This window comes from Protopterus annectens, chromosome 1.part1, assembly GCF_019279795.1.
Source record: "Protopterus annectens isolate FY-2018-M chromosome 1.part1, PAN1.0, whole genome shotgun sequence".
Classification (NCBI taxonomy): domain Eukaryota; kingdom Metazoa; phylum Chordata; order Ceratodontiformes; family Protopteridae; genus Protopterus; species Protopterus annectens.
Genome location: NC_056726.1, coordinates 1,828,432,102 through 1,828,450,097, shown reverse-complemented (window position 1 = coordinate 1,828,450,097; position 17,996 = coordinate 1,828,432,102).

Genomic DNA, 17,996 nt, shown 5'->3' with positions numbered 1-17,996 from the left:
TTTTATACCCCTGACGACCTGACATAATGGAAGAAGGAACAGCAACTGACGCAGGACCCAAGACTTTTTTAATCAGGCCGACTGAGGGCTATTGCAAGCAGATAACCCAAATGTGATGACTGCAACTGTGAATACACTCTAACATCTACATTTATGGTAAGTGTACACAACTGTACTTTACTTGGTATGCAGTCCAGGAGACCATCGTGGAGCCTGGACTAATTTCCCACTTGTCCCAAAGTATTATCTGGTTAAGTGACTTGTGCAAAGTCATAGAGTAGAAAATTGGTGGCCAAGAGAATCAAACTTGTACCACAGAAAACAGCTGAGTAATAGCTCATAGCCTTAATTCTCTGGGCTTTATTTTTTTTTTTTTTTATTATTATGATTAATTTTTTTTGGTTACAAATGTAGTATGAGGAGAACCATTTTTAATGTGCTCCAATGTAGAATTTACTAGGGTTGGAATGTTTACCAGATGAACTTTGGCCAAAAAAGGCACAAAGGCTTTAGCCAGAATATGAAGGCCTTGATAAGAGAGGTGCATACCATCCCTGTCAGAAAAGGGAGGCTTGTCAGCTATCTTATCCCACACTGATAAATATTGGGTTCCTCTAGAATGACACCAGATAAATAGCCATTTTATTAAAGCCATTTATCTTGTCTTTGAATTCCGTCATCATTCTGAGTGATGACAAATTACCAGTATAAACCAGTCTTTCCTGCCTCAGACATACGCATTGCAATCTCAGTCATGTCCTCCTGCTTGCCCTTCTGGATAGAGGACCCAAGGTCACTCTCCGACACATAGACCACGTCACATTCTATAAATGTTACAGCTTCTGGAAATGTCTGTTAGTAGTATGTACTGATTCCTATTACTGCATTTTACTAGTGTATGGAAATGCACTGAATGGCACTTGTATAGTATGTATTAGATCAACAGAACAGACTCATACATCAAGGATGGAGTGCAGTTTTCTGACCTTCCAGGTAAGAAGGATCAACATTTTCGACATCTTTCATTATACTTGGGTGATAAAGTCTGGCTAACACTCTTGACTTAGTTTTGTCCATCTCTCTTTACAAAGAAATTACTCATGTAAGATTTGACATTCATGAATGGTGCAAAATTGCTTCCCCATCTGTATATATTCTACATGTAAGATCATCTTTTAATTTAAAATAGTGGTAAGAAGTAATTGCATCATCCAGTTCGTTGTCTTCTCATATAACCTTTTTTAATATCATGCGCTACTTAAAGTTTCATCTTCCTGATGTGATTTTTAAAATAATTTGTAGCATATCTGAAAGCCCATTCATTTAGAGTGCTTTTTACACTAGCATGTCCTGGTGTGGAAAGTGCAACTTTTTCTTCTCATTAAACTGACGCTGGAACTTCTGTTAATTTTTTTATAAATTGTAATTCTGGGTAACAGTCTCGTGCAGCTTTAGTTTTTCCATTACCTGTACAAGTATGTTTAGAGTTCTCTTCATCTTTGGCTTTATGTCCTGTTGTCGCATAAAATGTATTTAGAACTCTTGCTTTTACCTGACTTTCTCACGTTGGGTAGTCCTTACCATTTCTCAGGTTGGGTAGCCCTTACCATTTCTCATGTTGGGTAGTCCTTACCATTTCTCACATTGGGTAGTCTTTACCATTTCTCACGTTGGGTAGTCCTTACCATTTCTCACGTTGGGTAGTCCTTACCATTTCTCAGGTTGGGTAGTCCTTACCATTTCTCACGTTGGGTAGTCCTTACCATTTCTCACGTTGGGTAGTCCTTACCATTTCTCACGTTGGGTAGTCCTTACCATTTCTCACGGTGGGTAGTCCTTACCATTTCTCACGGTGGGTAGTCCTTACCATTTCTCACGGTGGGTAGTCCTTACCATTTCTCACGTTGGGTAGTCCGTACCATTTCTCACGTTGGGTAGTCCGTACCATTTCTCACGTTGGGTAGTCCGTACCATTTCTCACTTTGGGTAGTCCTTACCATTTCTCACGTTGGGTAGTCCTTACCATTTCTCACGTTGGGTAGTCCTTAACATTTCTCACTTTGGGTAGTCCTTACCATTTCTCACGTTGGGTAGTCCGTACCATTTCTCACGTTGGGTAGTCCGTACCATTTCTCACGTTGGGTAGTCCTTACCATTTCTCACGTTGGGTAGTCCTTACCATTTCTCATGTTGGGTAGTCCTTACCATTTCCCACGTTGGGTAGTCCTTAACATTTCTCACGTTGGGTAGTCCTTACCATTTCTCACGTTGGGTAGTCCTTACCATTTCTTTACTTTGAGGGTCCTCATTAAAGAGCACATTTTCTTCTTCCTCTGTTTCTGTACAAACATTTGTGCTGGTATAAAAGACATACCTCTGTTCAACACGGTTAGCTCAGAGTCTGATGATAAACATATTTAGAAAGATTGTAAATAATATACTACAATACCTTTTATCCCATCAGTTTTCTTCTTTTCCTGCCTCTGCTGTGTGATCTTTCTTTCCGCTTCTTTCCGCTGTGTTTTATTATTCTTATGGGGATTAGAAGAGTAGGAAAACCCGAACCATTCAGAGGCATCACTTTCGGTCTGGCTCCCAGTTCTTTATGTGAGCTTTTATCATTGTTTGTGGCTGCATCACGTTGGAACTGTAGTATACAGCCATTTTTACTTATATTTTCATTTTGCAACTCATTTTCATTCACCACTGTGTTCTTAGAAAATGCTGGTGCTTCTCGGACTGTTGCCATCAAACCGGAAGTGCTAGGTTCTTTAACTTCCAGTTGAGTCCCTCCCTCTGAATTTTCAACCTCAGTTGCATTTTCATTCATATTTTTAGTACCAGGGTTAAATCTAGGCCAAACAAAGACATTACCCTTAGAAAAATCAGTATAATCTCTTTGTAACTTCTGTATTTTAATATGCTGAAGCTCTTCATCATAAGTATTAAGAGAATACTTGTAAGCCTTGTAAAATATACACCATTATCCAAGTTCTTTTCTATTGCATTCTGAATTATCTCTATTTTTTCAACCAGTTCATTTTCAATAGGTGAAAAAAGTCCAGCAACAACTGTATATACTTAAAGCTGGTATATAAATTAAGGGCTTGCCATCTGGCCAACAATTCAGGGTAAGCCTCCCCATAGGAAGGCATACATAAAACACACAGTCCTCTTAGAACTATTTTAAAATGGAGGCATACTTCTAAATGAAGTCTTTGCCATTGCATGCATTTATGTTTAAACAGTTCTTTTTCTAGTTCCAAAATTTTTTAATTGAGGTACTCATCCTCATGCATATCAGGGTCACTGAATTGCTCCATTAGCATTCAGTTGAACAAGTACTAGAGGGTTATTGTTCATATTTACCATTCTATTTGCTCTTTCCTTGAATGTTCTTGTACATGGTGTCACAGGGCGGTATTCAAGTTCAGTAGATTCTGGATCAGCACCAGCCATGTCTACTTCCTCAGCAGATAATGAAGCAGCAGCAACACCCTCAACAGCAGCAATAATAATCAAAAACAGCCAAGGAAGAAGTAAAAGTCCGCAGTGGTAAAATAAAATCTGCCATATAGGATAAAAAGAAAACCCACTGGAGCCACCGTGACTGGTTAAAACTTTATTTAACACACAGATGAGCACTTTCGAACATTAGCTCTTCATCAGGTCTAAAAAACAGTTATGACATTTCATAGCTTGTACTTTAGCGGTTACCCCACCGCTGGCTAAAAGTCTCTTTTAAAGCTCCCTATAGCCAGTAATAGTTGTGTTTGCTATGACTTATAAAATTCCATTTGAGACATGGAACCTTAAAAAAAAAAAATACCACTATTAAAATAGTTTGAACTGAAGGGTTTGCCATTTATACTACTTTCAAAACGCCTGTGGTTCCAGACGTGAATATTTGCTTGCAATGTGAGGACATAATTTGATTCTGTCAAAAGACTTTGGGTCTGCCCATTGGAAGTTACATTGCAAACTTCCTGAGCTCCATTGGCTAACTGTCCCTTTTAAAGCTCTTCATAGCCGGTGTAGTTGTTCTCCTCCATGTCCATATATTTTCAACATTTCTCCTGTTAATTAAAAGGAAATTTGGCCCATTCTGACTTGTTCCTTTTGCATGACAGTTACTAAATATGACTCATCATTATTATCTTTAAGTTGGGTGCAGTTCTAGTTATAGCAATCGCATTGTACAGGCCTACTAGTTGCTGCAGATGCACAAGATTTTGATTGGTCCTTACCTTAGAGTCCAGTAATATCTTCAGTAATTTCCTCTGAAGTTGTGGATGGGGAAAAAACAACAGTAAACCCAGTTCTTGTCGTATCACTGAGCACACACCAGCTAGCAAAACATATTGGCTTACACATTCCATTGTAAAATTCATTTTAAATAGGCCATGCACTTGATAGTAGAGGAATATCAAGGTTATTTAGGCAAGCTCCTGGCCAATCTAACAACATTGTCTACCAGTGGTTGTTCTTAAAAACATATTGGGTACAGGTATACAAATAAACACACATTTATTTGAAGGATAAAAAATTCACTTGGATTTTCAGTTAGTTGTAAAATGGTTTAAACAATTTACAACACCTTTTATGTAAGGTTCACAATCCATAGGTGTAAATCCACCAAATTTTATTTAAAAAAAAGTTCAGTCCTATGCAACCTTTGTAGCAACAAAGCTTTAAAATAAAGGTTACAGCTGCAGGCCTTAACTAGGCTTTCCAGCCTCATAAAAAGCCTTTCCCTTATCTTAATTAATTTTGCATTTACAGCATTCCCCAGCTCAACCATCCAATGCCAAGAATTCCAATTCAAGTACCACACAATATTTTTCTCAGTCGATTAACCAGTTTCCTGAGGTCTGTATTGCAGGCCACACCCCTTTATGCACAAAAATAAATAATTAGCTTCTCATTATTCTAATTTAGTTAATTACCTGGCTAATTGCAAGATAAAAGGTAAATGTAAAGGCATATTCCCCATTTCTCACAAACGAGATGCCAGAAATACAAATGAAGCATGTCCTTTTGCACATGTACACTTCAGCAAAAAGGGTTTGAGTATGCAGCCCCCCTCAAAAAAAGAAAACATTTGCACCAGCATTGGGGAAATTTTGCAGAGCCAGTCAAGCAGTATTTTTTATTAAAATAATGGTAATCGCTTTGTGTGTGTGAGAGTGTGTGTGTGAAGTGTGTGCATCAAGGCAAGGTTCAAGCAAGACAACATTTTTAATTGTCCATCTTTTCTCTTTTTTCATTCAAAATTTCCTGAGATTCATGTTATATTAGTTAAGGGTTTTATTCATTTACTATGATAGAAACTGAATATAATGATGATTCAGGGAAACGAATCACCCTTGAATAAAAGAGGTTCAACCCCTTTGTGGGAAATAAACGTAGAAAGGACAAACTTTGGACTAGATCAAAATATTTGTCAAAAATGAACAACATTACGAAATAAATTATTTGATTATTAATATATCAAATGTTGCATTTACTAATGCTGACAAATGCTTATTGAAAAGGAACACACATGTTGTGCCATCTCATGCTGTCAGAAAGCCATACTGTTTAAGACTTTAAGGATTTTTGTAGAAGTGAATTTAAGTGTTTACTTTTTAAATAAAGAAATGAGTGTGAATGATGCAGGTATAATTGATGTGGTACCTTCTGTTTTTAGAATTCTAATTGTCAGCCTTTGCATAATAACAATGTTAAAGTTATTTAAAGATAGAGTGATTTGGAACCTACATGAAAATGCAGATTCTATTTTAAACCATTTGATTCTAATTTGACTCTAGAAAAAAGGGCCCATTTAAATGAATTAAAATGTTCTTCTGATGTTTGTTACACAGGCAGGTAAGGAAGGTAGTAGTTCGGGCAAAACTATTATACTGTCAAGAATCCAAAAACAATTGGTGGATGCCCAATATTATTTAAAGTTTTTCTTGAGTTCAGGTATGGGGTAACTTAAAAGAGATTGATGCCCGTTTTAGAATATTGAACAATATAGTTATTACTTTCTTCTTGTGTAAAAGAACAGCTTAATGCACTTAATTCTAAGCTTCAGTCCTTTTCTTTATTGGCCAAAATACATAAAAATATTAGCCACCCCCAGGATTACCTTCTGTGTCAGGGAGATGATCACTTATTGAGCCTAATGGTTATTTTTCAAAACCTGTTTAAGAATTTGTTGCCATATGTTAAGGCATCATGGGTAGAAGGTATAATAAAGTAAATAATTTAAGGCTTGAACAGTATTCATGTACCCTGGAAGTCATTTATTTGTAGACATCTGTACCATATGAAGTGGGGCTACAGACATTACAATTTTGGCTAGAGAACGTGGATCTCTACACTTTGGAGTTTATTGATTAGTACCCAACTGACTGAGATGCTTCTTACAAAAAAAATGATTTTATATTTGATGGTGAGCTTTATTTGAAATTAAAAGGTGCAGAAGTGGGGGAGAGTTTGAGACCCTATATGTAGATTTGTTAGTGGGTAAATGATTTTTTCCATGTAATAATGGACTGGGGAAGAGTTTTAGATTGCTGGATTATATGGAAATGAAATAAAGAAGAATGGGTTATATGTATGCATTTCTTGAGTAATAATTATTCTGATATACATTTTACACACAATACAAATCTCTTTAGTATGGGCTTTCTTGATGTTGATATTTAGAGTATATTTAAATACTATTTGCAATTGCACTGGTTGTTGTCTGAGGAAGTTCTATTATTCTTGGAACGAAAACGCTGGCAGCGTTTCACATTTACTTGTTTTTACGTTGTTAATAAAAGCAGAATACTATGTGAATTTTTTCAAACTAACGTTTATTTGGATTATTTTTACAAGTCTCCATCCTTCATAGCTGACGTAACCAGCGTTTTTTCTTCTTTCTTGATGTTGAGACAACTAAACATTTGGCTGTTTAGCAATGACAACAGTTTTATAGAAAACCCTTTTTTAATAATTCACTGCCACTTAATGTTAGCTGTCATCACACAAACATCATTTGCAATGATGCTACCCAGTTTGAACATCAGGCACAAGATTTAATCCATTGCTTTGTTGTTAGGGACTGTAATGGGACCCAAGCTGTTAAAATGAAAATGAGGTGTGACAGATTTCTAGGGGCAGTATGCTTCAATAAAAAGAAAGGGTGTCCCGTGAACATTCCCTCCATAGATTTACTATGGAATATGACACAAACACTTTTAAACTAAAAGATTTTTTATAAATGTTTTCCATTTCTTAGGTTGAATAATAAGCTGCCTTCCAAATTACCCGAGAGGTGTTTTATTTACTTACTGTAGAGGGCAGGATTTTAGCATATAATTATTTGTCTTTCAAACATATTAGGCATGGCGAAATTCCCAATGATCAGAAGCCAAAAAGGAGTTATACATGTGGACAGTGAGTGTAGTACAAACATTTTGTTAAGTGTAAAGAATATACCAAAAGAACAGTTGAGCATTTTTTTTAATTAAACAGCATATTTCTTCTATTTCAAAACTTGTGATTTATTTGCAGCTCATTTTATATTGGACAGACATCTAGATAGTTGGAGGGTAGGATAAGCTACCATCTCACTGATCTGAGATGTAAATAAGAAAGGAGTCAACTATGTAAACATTTCAAAAACTAGTCTGGGGCTGTATTTGTTTTCAAAGGGATTAATATAGTGGAGCACAGCTTATTAAAGGTAATAGAATGCAAGGAAATTCTGGATGAAAGAAGAGAGAAAATGGATAGTTTAGTACTGGTTCCTTGTTTAAACCTGGGCTTTGATCACTTGTAGGAAGTAAGTTTTATTAACTCTACCCATACTAGCATTAATTGCTAAATGTCTATAGTAAATTTTGTTGGTTGGATTATGGCATGGGATTTTAAACATAAAGTTTTTAGTGAGTTAAATTTGTATGCACTGAAGAAACTAATTTTTGAGTGAAATCAGTTTTGTTCTTGAACTTTAAATAATTGCTAAATATCTGCTGTTTTTTTGTTTTGTTATACACTTCTATGCATGTATGTGATATATATGTGTGTGCATCTTACATGTAAGTGTATTTCTGGCAGCACAGAGGAATAAGGCTATGAAGTTAATGAGGTACTTCCTATACTCTAGGATTTAATTCCTTCAGTCTCCATTTACCTACTGTATGACTCTAGAAAGTTACTTAATCATATAGTGCTCCTGGTTCAAACCTGGAAAAGATCCATGTGGATAAGTGGTCTGCCATGGTTAATAAAAACAAATATTTATATGGCAGTACTGAATTTTGTCAATGCTAGGTTTGGTCGACACTTGTTTTGTTGACAAAATTTCATCAGCTAAGCAGATGGTCAACAGGTGTGCCAAATGGTAGAATTTTCCGGATTAGGAAATGTGTTCTTTCCATAACATTATGCTATCTCAGAGTTAGTATGTGTTACTATCAGGGATACTGGTGGCACGTGTAGCAGTTGTTAGTAGCATACACAAAAGGAGGAACCAGAACTAGTGCCAAAGGACTACAAGCCAAAACTAGTAGCATACCAACCGCAAAAAACAAGGCACTGTAGAGGTACAATACACTATTAAGAACAGTTATAGGTGGAAAACACTTAGATTTATTGTCTCAGGATGCAGCAATGGACAAACCAACAGTTCACATTAAGGCATTAATTGTTATGACCATGTTTTCATCCTGACTCACAAGATTTAATCAGATTTATTTAGCAGGGGGTATGGGAGGTGCAGGGGGGCTTGACCCCCTGCAAAAACATATAAAAATTATTTGTTTTTATTTTATTTTTTTTATTTTGTTTTCGAAGTTTCAAAACATCCATCTTCTGATCTCGACAATTTGAAGTTTGAAATTTTGAAATTTTGAAACTTTTTGAGCTTTAGAAGAAGATTCATTTTTGTGTGTGTGTGTGTGTGTGTGTGTGTGTGTGTGTGTGTGTGTGTGTGTGTGTGTGTACTTCAGAGTTTCAGACACACAGCTGTTTTTGGACTCAATCTATTGTAACATAGGCTGGGACTTGATGACTAACAAATACAGATTTTTTTGTTTTTGTTTGTGCCTTTTGTCTTATTCCTGCTGACCATCAAGACTCTCTTCTCATGACACAGCCCATTCATCCTTGTACTATATATTCAGTACCTTAAGGGATAAGCCATGTAGGGCAGGTCATCCTTTTGGCATCATTGGTGGTTGTTTGTGCCCCCTGCTCACAGTCAGTCCTTCCATTATGTACTATGAGGGTAGCGCACCTTTGCCCATTGCCCAGGTAAGTCCAAGAGTCCTAGAGCCACCTGTCATGCCTATCCTTGGGCAGATAACTATATGGTGTACTACACCATTTCTCAGGAGCTTCCCATCATCTAGGATGTGGACAATACAGATGTTTACATGTTAGACTCCAACCTTGCCCATGGTGTCGATGCGTATATGTGTCCCCACAAGGACTACCATTACCCATCTGTCTTTGCATGTGCTTCATCACATGCAAAGAAAAAGTGTTACGGTCACTGACTTGAGAAGCCATAGCATAAGACCCACTCAGTATCTGGACCTGCTTTTAATGCTCTGGGCTTTCGTCCTTGGCAATGAAGTGGCAGAAAAGCTGGATAGGAACCACTGCGTCCTTGGCAGTGAAGTGGCAGAAAAGCCTGATAGGAACCACTCCACCCTCCCCCAGAAAATGGAACCATTGCTACATATTTCCATCCTCCCATTTCCACCTCTTCCAGTGCCTCTACAGCTAGCTACTCAGACTCAAGTCATCTGTTTCACAGTCAAGGCTTTATCTTTCTGTGCCATAGAGCCATGGATCAAAAACAGAACAGATTAAAATACAAAACTAATACAGTTTTCAATAGAGGTCTCCCTCCCATACACAGCATACCCCCTGCATGTCTAAATAAAGTAGCACTTGGATCACAAAAAGTAAAAGCTTCCTTATTGCACTATTTTACATTTGTAAAGAACAATGATCCAATTGCTTGGACAACAGAAACAAAATGTTACAATAATGTTTTCACACAGGGTGTCCTTTGCAGCCCTTCACATTGCTGCATCGAATTTATACCAAGTCTGGAATTGCACAACAATGTTGGTTGTGACATTAGTAATGTCACTCAGTAAGGAAGTGCATTGTATCAGCTAAATGCATCTGAGACATGCAAAAAGATACAAGCACACACACACACATACATGCACACACAGAGAACACACGTAATTAAATTATTTTTTCTTTATTTTTACGCCTTACTAAATGTGGCTTTTTAATTCTTGCTTAGTGAGCAGAAAGTCAAACTTCAAGTTCTTGTAACTGCTACTGCAGTTACTTTTGCTAGTTGTTTTTTAATTGTATTTTTTTATCTTTATATCTACTTTCTTAACAGTAAATCTGCATTTAGTATATTTAAACAAGTTGGTGGCAGTTTGCGTTTCTTCAGACCATGCTTCACAGCAGTTCAACTGAGATGTTTTTTTTTTTCTAGGTGATATCTGTACATTTAACAGGTTCCACTACAAGCACTTGTGTCCCAAGTGGTCAAAGAACATTGTCTTAAAGCCACGGACTCCAGTATATTGTAGCTCATGTTAACTGATGCTCATGCTTGAGCTTGAACAAGAGTTCAGGCATGATGTAGCTGCCACATCATGTCTGAACACATTATTCAAGTTTGTGTGCAGCAGCTATGGGAAGGCAGTGAGAGAGAAGAAGAGGGGTTTCAGGGTTAGTGAGTGGAATGGGGTTTCAGGGTTAATGGACAGGAGGGGAGTTTTAAAGTTAGGGAGTCTTAGGTTTAAGGAGTGGGAGGAGTGTTTTAGGGTTAGGGAGTAATTGGGAAATGTAAGTTTAGGGGGTAGAGTTTTAGGTTTTGCAGTGATCATGATCTTTAGGGTTATAGAAATGGAGTGAAGTTTTGGGGTAAGGGAATGTGGACTTGGGAACTAAGTTGGAGTTTTATGGCTAGATAGGGCTATACAACGTTATAAGGTTGGGTTTTGTTTAGACTAAGTAGTTATGGGAGACTGGGCTTGTGGGGGTTAGAACACTTGTTTTTTTTGAGCAAGTTTGTTGTGAACTGCTAGGACACAAGCACTTGTAGTAGACCCAGATTAATACATAGCTAGAGAACGTTCATTCTCTGATACGGTATTATTGTACAGTGTGCTCATCTATTCCCTCCCTACTGAAATATCGGCAGTCAAAAAATATTTAAACTCTAGGAGAAGAGCAAACCTGAACACTGTGTTTGTTCAAATTTCCTTTTTTGAGCAGGGGAAAACCCCCTCTGCACTCCTCAATGTGGGTGGCAATCTCCATACACCCAAAACTTACATATATTAACTCCAAGATTGTCATATTGCACATAAAAAGGAATATTCAGAGAGAGAGAGACATCTCAGATTTGGTATATGTAAGTGTACAGTACAGTCTCTATGTTTTGGGACTTGCTCTAGTAGGTTCCAACTTTTCAAATAGTTAACATTACTGAGACCCAGGGACTGATCTCCTTTCATGGCTGCCTGGATGATGCTTTTTCTGGGTGATGAGAAAACTTTATAGTGGTTTGTAGGCATGGGGGGAGAACATATAAAATGTAAGGGTCTAATTCTAAGATCTGAATTCTTTAATGTAAAGGTAGAGGTAGAAAAATTTATGTATGCAATGTGATTGCCTGTAAAACAAGATGATTCTTGTCTGTAGTGCCCTGTTACATCTCTTTGGTAGTAAGAAATTGCAATTTGCCTTCTGTTTTGCAAAATTAATATATTTTACCAGTCAGTACTGATTCTCTTAATCTGTAGGCTTCATGTAAGACTTCACCAGCGCTATATAGAAAAACATAATCCTTTCCGGAAGCTTTTCCAACTGTCTGTTATTATTCTTTAGGCCTTAAAAAAAAAAAAAAAAAGATGTAATTTTAGTGTCTTTAAGAATCCCATAAGACTTGTGCCATGTGAATGTCATGTGATTCTGTCTTGCTTAGACACTTGTTGCCATTACACTAAAGAATGTATTTGTTTACCTGTTCTTTCCTGTATGTCAGCATTGTTATTGCTTAGATGTTGGTACCTACAAAGATTTATTGAATCCAAAAGTAAACTACAATTCCTGGCATTATAGTGGGACATCACAACAGCACTTAATTTTCTGCTGATGCAGTCCACAGTGCTCCATCAACAAAGGGCATTACCTTCAGCTGAACTTGGTTTAAGAATTGCAACAACAATGCAAGGCATAAACAAGTCCTCTAGACCACCAGGAACAATTTCATTAATTAAAGCTACTACTACTACATACTGAAAAGAACAAAAGCAGAACAGCAAATATGATAAAATAATGAAACAAGAAGCCACCAAAATTCTTTCAAAAAAATGTCATTTTAGATCAAAATGGAACCCCATAGTACTTTAACTACACAAAATGATCAGAAACACACTGAATTAAAATGTAAACAAATAAATGAACAAAACACTACAATTCAACTGCAGTAGACAATGGCAAACTACAGTCCAAACAGCCACAGTACATGCAGTAAGAGTTGAACACCAGAACTCTGGAATAGCCTTTAGTTCCTTTCATTAAAAGCTGCTGAATGCAAATTCTTCAGGGTTTTCAAGCTACCACTAATCTCACCAGCATCTGTGGCTTTTGCATGTAACTTTACTAAAAACTGGAAGCAGTGGGGGCACAGTTTTAATCTTTACTATATCAATTTGGGACCAAATGAAAAGAGCTAAGCAATCCAAACCGCGGCTTTTCTCCATTTGATAAGTGCTCATGTGTTTTGGTTTGAATTTAATTTTTCTGAAAAACAGTAGTCTGAATTAGCTGCAATTTAAATTAATTTCCAAGGCAACCATGAACCTAGAAAGAACTTCCATTATTCATCCATCTACAACTCCTTTTTACCATTTGTACACACGTGTGGGTTCACTTCAACAGTGACAACCGTTGTATATATTGTTTAACTTTTCCGTAGAAACCAGGGTGCACTTAAAGCTTTTGATGCATGTGACTAAATTAAGGCACAGTGACAGAGCTAATGACCAAGGGTTCAGCAAATTTCACGAGTTACTGCTGAGAGATTAAAGTAAAATAGCATAAAAACTACAAAGTAAACTTTTCTCTGAATCTAATTTGACTCTGGGAGAGGCGGTGAATGCATGCAGAGCAGCAGTATAGACTAGTATTCATCTGAAAAGGCTTGGAGAAGATTTAGATATATAGAAAATTAAAATGAAGCCAACGTCTGTTGCTAACAGAATGGCATTGTAAAGTTCAAGCATATTACAAAAGACCTTCAGACAACATGGCAGCAAAGAATGATTCAGCAATGCATGAAAGTGATGATGCCATACTTCTCAATTGTACAGATTTTTGCAGAATGTCCAGATTTTGGCCTCCTATGTTTTGGCCCATTTTTCATAAAATGGTGTTTTTTCAGCAAATTATTGGTAAATCTTTAAAAACTGAAGTTAGAAAATAATGACATATGTCTGAATTTCAGACTTCATATCCTTCAGAAAATTCATGCTAATCCAAAACCTGTTATTTTATCATCTTTCTATGTAAGAGTAATATTTAAAAATTGTCCCTATTTTTGTGCCTTTGTCCTGCTTTTACTTATGGCATTGTCCAGATTCCTTGCTCTATGAGGTTGAGAGGTATGGATGATGCAGTTAGAAAAGGGAAACTTTCAACTCATCAAGCACCATTTATTCAAGGTATAGTAATTGCCACAGCAAAAAACTATGCCTAGCTCTTACTAGAGAGTCTGAGAAATGTGGTTAAGCCAGTCATTTATGCTAAGTATTCACATCTAGAAAAAAAGTGACAGAAAACATGTGGGTTTGGTATAGTGATTAAGCCGTTCACTGCATAGATACAAGGTACATGGTTTGATTCTGGACTCAGGTCTTTGGTGACTGGGTTTGGCATAATGGTTAAGGTTTTTATCTCATAAACATACAAGGTACAGGATTTGATTCTGACCTCAGGATATTGGCTAGACTTAAAATGGCCCTTCAAGGCAGTTAGCCTGGTATCTACCCATGAACTTACGATGTGTTGAAAGTGATATATACTTGAACAAGCATCATCACTGTATTAATATGACTAATTTCAAAATGATCAGCATAAAGTAGGAAACCTGGTTTTGAAAGCTAATTACTTTTGCATTAAAACGGTCTACAGTGTACACACTGAGCTTGTAATTAAACTCCAATATTGCCAATATAAAAGCAATTGAACTGAAAAGCTATGTAAAATGGTATATTTGGTACATTTAAACTAGATACTAGTGCAGAGCATACCAGATTTACTGACTGTACATTTGTATAACTGGGCATGAAGAATTTCCTCTCTGAGTCAAACACTTATTACCAACTTATTCATGGGCCAGCAGATCGAATTCAGCTGTGTTCTGGGTACAGAAACAAAGATTACAATTTATTAATTTAGACAATGTTGGTTACTAAACTAACATCTTGGAAGCTCTACATGTGAACTAATGGACATGATTAAGTGAATTTATAGTGTACTGCAGACACATAGTGTAGCCAGACACAGTGATAGGCACTGCTCAGAGACAATGGCCTTTGTTTTGAAAAAAAAAGTGCTATACAAAAGGCAGACTCTTGTTAAACACTGTGGGACAATTCAGAGACACTGTGTAGTTTGTCAAGGAAGAGAAGTGTTTGCTTTGACATGGAATTGAGCAACATTTATAATACTGAGGGTAACGCCAAATGCATATTAGGATAAACCACATGACAAAGTAATTCAGATACATATAAAACTTTCTCCATGAACAGCAACTGCCAATTTATAAAATCATAATGAACAAAAACATAGATTTTACTAATGTTCAAGGTAGCACCAGGATTATCATAAATGTATAGCAGTGACCACAAAGGTGCACATTGTTTTTTTCCATGTTGCAGAAGGATCTGACTGCACCTAACATTTCATCCCCTCCATGACAATAAAATAGTAGACTGTTACTATATAGACAGAGATATCATACAGAAGCTGTTCCAGATGTGTCACCTTGACATGCAGGCTCATGGGATGTGTTACCATGGACACCAGGGTATGGGTTTGACGAGCGTTACTACAATGATCTTCCACCAGTCAACTGAGGACATAGTGGGTGTGTCTCAGGAATCTATGTCAGCAATACTACACCAGTTTCCCAGTGCCCTGCTAATCGATACTACACCAGTTTCCCAGTGCCCTGCTAATCAATACTACACCAGTTTCCCAGTGCCCTGCTAATCGATACTACACCAGTTTTCCAGTGCCCTGCTATAGCACATGTAGGAGCATATGTGCCAAGTACAACAGAAGAGAGAAAAAAACACCATACAGGTGTTCTGTTAGCCCATTTCTTGAAGAACTCTGTGCTATCAACTACACCCACATTCCCAACAAGGCCCCCACTTGTGACACAGCAACCATGGTATATCTACGAGTGATTCCACTTCATCAGCTACCAGGTGGTTTGCAGTTCATAGGATATAATATACAACAAGTCAGTGTGCTACAAAGGTAGTGCCCTTCATTCCTAAATTTGGTACTTGTGAGACTTGTACATTCCCTCAAGGATGCCTTATTAGCGATGGTGGATATGCCCTGGAGCCATTTAATAATAACAACAAAGGACTGTGACAGAAAATGCATACCATACTCCACCATCATAGATCCAGAACATAATTATGGGTTGGTATAATGGTTAAGATGTGTGACTCACAGATACAAGGCACAATGTTTGATTCTCACCTTTGGGTGGGAAATTGGCTAGGTTTAGACTATCACATTAAAGCAACTAGCTTAGCTAGTCCATAGATAATTACTATGAACTATAATTTAATGTACATTTGAACTGATGAAGGCCCACTTCCACTGCTGCCAGATATTGCCCCTCCAGTTGCAATAGGCTTCCAATCCATGTGAAGCAGAGTTCATCTGTTACCCAACATAAGTGCAACTTATAGCAGTGGATGGAGAATAAGAAATTTACACTGGGCCTGGCATCCATGTCACTTATGGACAGAGCTAGCTTATAAATGCCTGACCCTCAGTGTCCTATTTGATACAGGATGTCATCATTCTTTTGGAAAAACTTGGCTAGGCTTAGAAAGGTCCCCTGGGTTGTTAGTCTTGTAACAATCTGTGAATCTGTGAAATGCCTCTGGTAGCACAATAAAGAATGCATCAGAAACCACTGAAATGGTCTTAGCCTGTTCCTGTATGATTGTCCTGTTAACTTTATTATTAAATGCCATAAAAATACTTTGTTTAGATGTGGGGCAGGAACCAAGGCATTGATGGCCATCAATAGACTGGCCCCTACTTCTGTCTCTGCCTTTGGGATCTGCCAACATCAGCTGTTAACTGGGGTGCAGTGGACAAAGGTGCACCCTAGGCTCTTGTGTCAGCCAAGTCCAGTCTTGCTGTTCTCACCTGTGACTGAGGGGTTTGTACAAGTAGTGGAGCAGTGTCTTTTGAAGAGGAGGGTAATATGCCTACTGTGGCAATCATGGCTGACAGTGGCACTGTGGCTGCCATCTTTACCATACTATGGCTGCCCCTATTACTGTCATGTGTTCTTATGACCTGTTATGGCCTCTGACAGCATTTTTTTGTAACAAGGTCTTGCCATATACTGTTTTGGAGGGCCCTGTCACCCTTATCCATGAGGAGGATTCACCAGCTATGAAGACATGCACACGGTAAGCTATTGGCTAATAAATATTTGCAGCAACGAAACTACAGTTCTTCACCCACCAGTTAATGGGGAGCACAGATTGTGCAACATCTGACATGCCTAGAGACACAGTCCACGTCAGCAGGTCATTGTCATGAGGCAGCTGTCTAGAGCTGGTCACAGGTGTATCTGTACCACACCTACTATGCAGTATGTGGACCAGGAAGCATGTTCCCCCAACATCTCATGTATGGCCTCTGTCATACATGTACATGGCTGCAGCTGTATTCATCTGTACCCTGTCCACTCCACTTTGTGTTGTTCTGCAACATCTGTTACCTGTATATCCAACTGCCTTTTCATGTTCCCCATTCTCTCCAAGGCAAACTGTTTTAACCAAACAGGTGTGGTAACAACATGGGTAATGTCCACTGAGTGCTCCCTGGCCTCTGTAATTTATTAGCAGAACAAGAGGTTGAAGCCCAGTGCAAACCATCCCTGAATATTTCACTTGAACTCCTGTGATGGGCCCCAGGTACAGTGGTATTGAATACATGTCCATAACACACCTTCATCCCATGGGCTACAGCACAGCATGTTGCATATTTATTACTCATCAGTTTATACAGTTGTCTTTGGAATCCCCCTCCCAAATAACAAACATACTTGTTTTGAAAAAACAATTCCACCTCCTCATGACCTACAGCAGTCAGCAATATATTTAAATAGCAATTTAGCCCTCTCCCTCCCAACAAGCAAGAGACAATTTAAAAAAAACAATTCCCCAACCCAACAAACTACCAAAAGATTCATATTGGGGAACAGTCCTTATCCTCATATATTGCCTGTATCCTATACCTTCAAAAACACCTCATGCTTTTATCAATAAACCACTGTGGCAGTACATAGGTTCATAGGTTGGTACTAGGCTATCAGCCCTAGGGCCTATACAAGCCTAGCCATAACAATTCCCTGGCTATTTTTTCCCACATTAATTACTTTCCTGGACCCCTGTCTAGCAGGGTGACTGACGTGATCCCTGGGGTGAATTTCCTTTCTCCCACCCAATCGTCAAGGTTCCTCTTGAAGAGGTCCAAAGAGGCACTCTGCTTGACATGTATGGGCAATCTATTCCAGAGTCTGGGGAGTCTCTGGGTCAGGAACCTATCCCTCCAGCATGTTTTGTTTATTGTGATGACAAGGTTTAGATCCCTGGAGTGTGTAGCTCTGAGGGATTGGGATTTCTTTAAGTGTAGCATGTCCA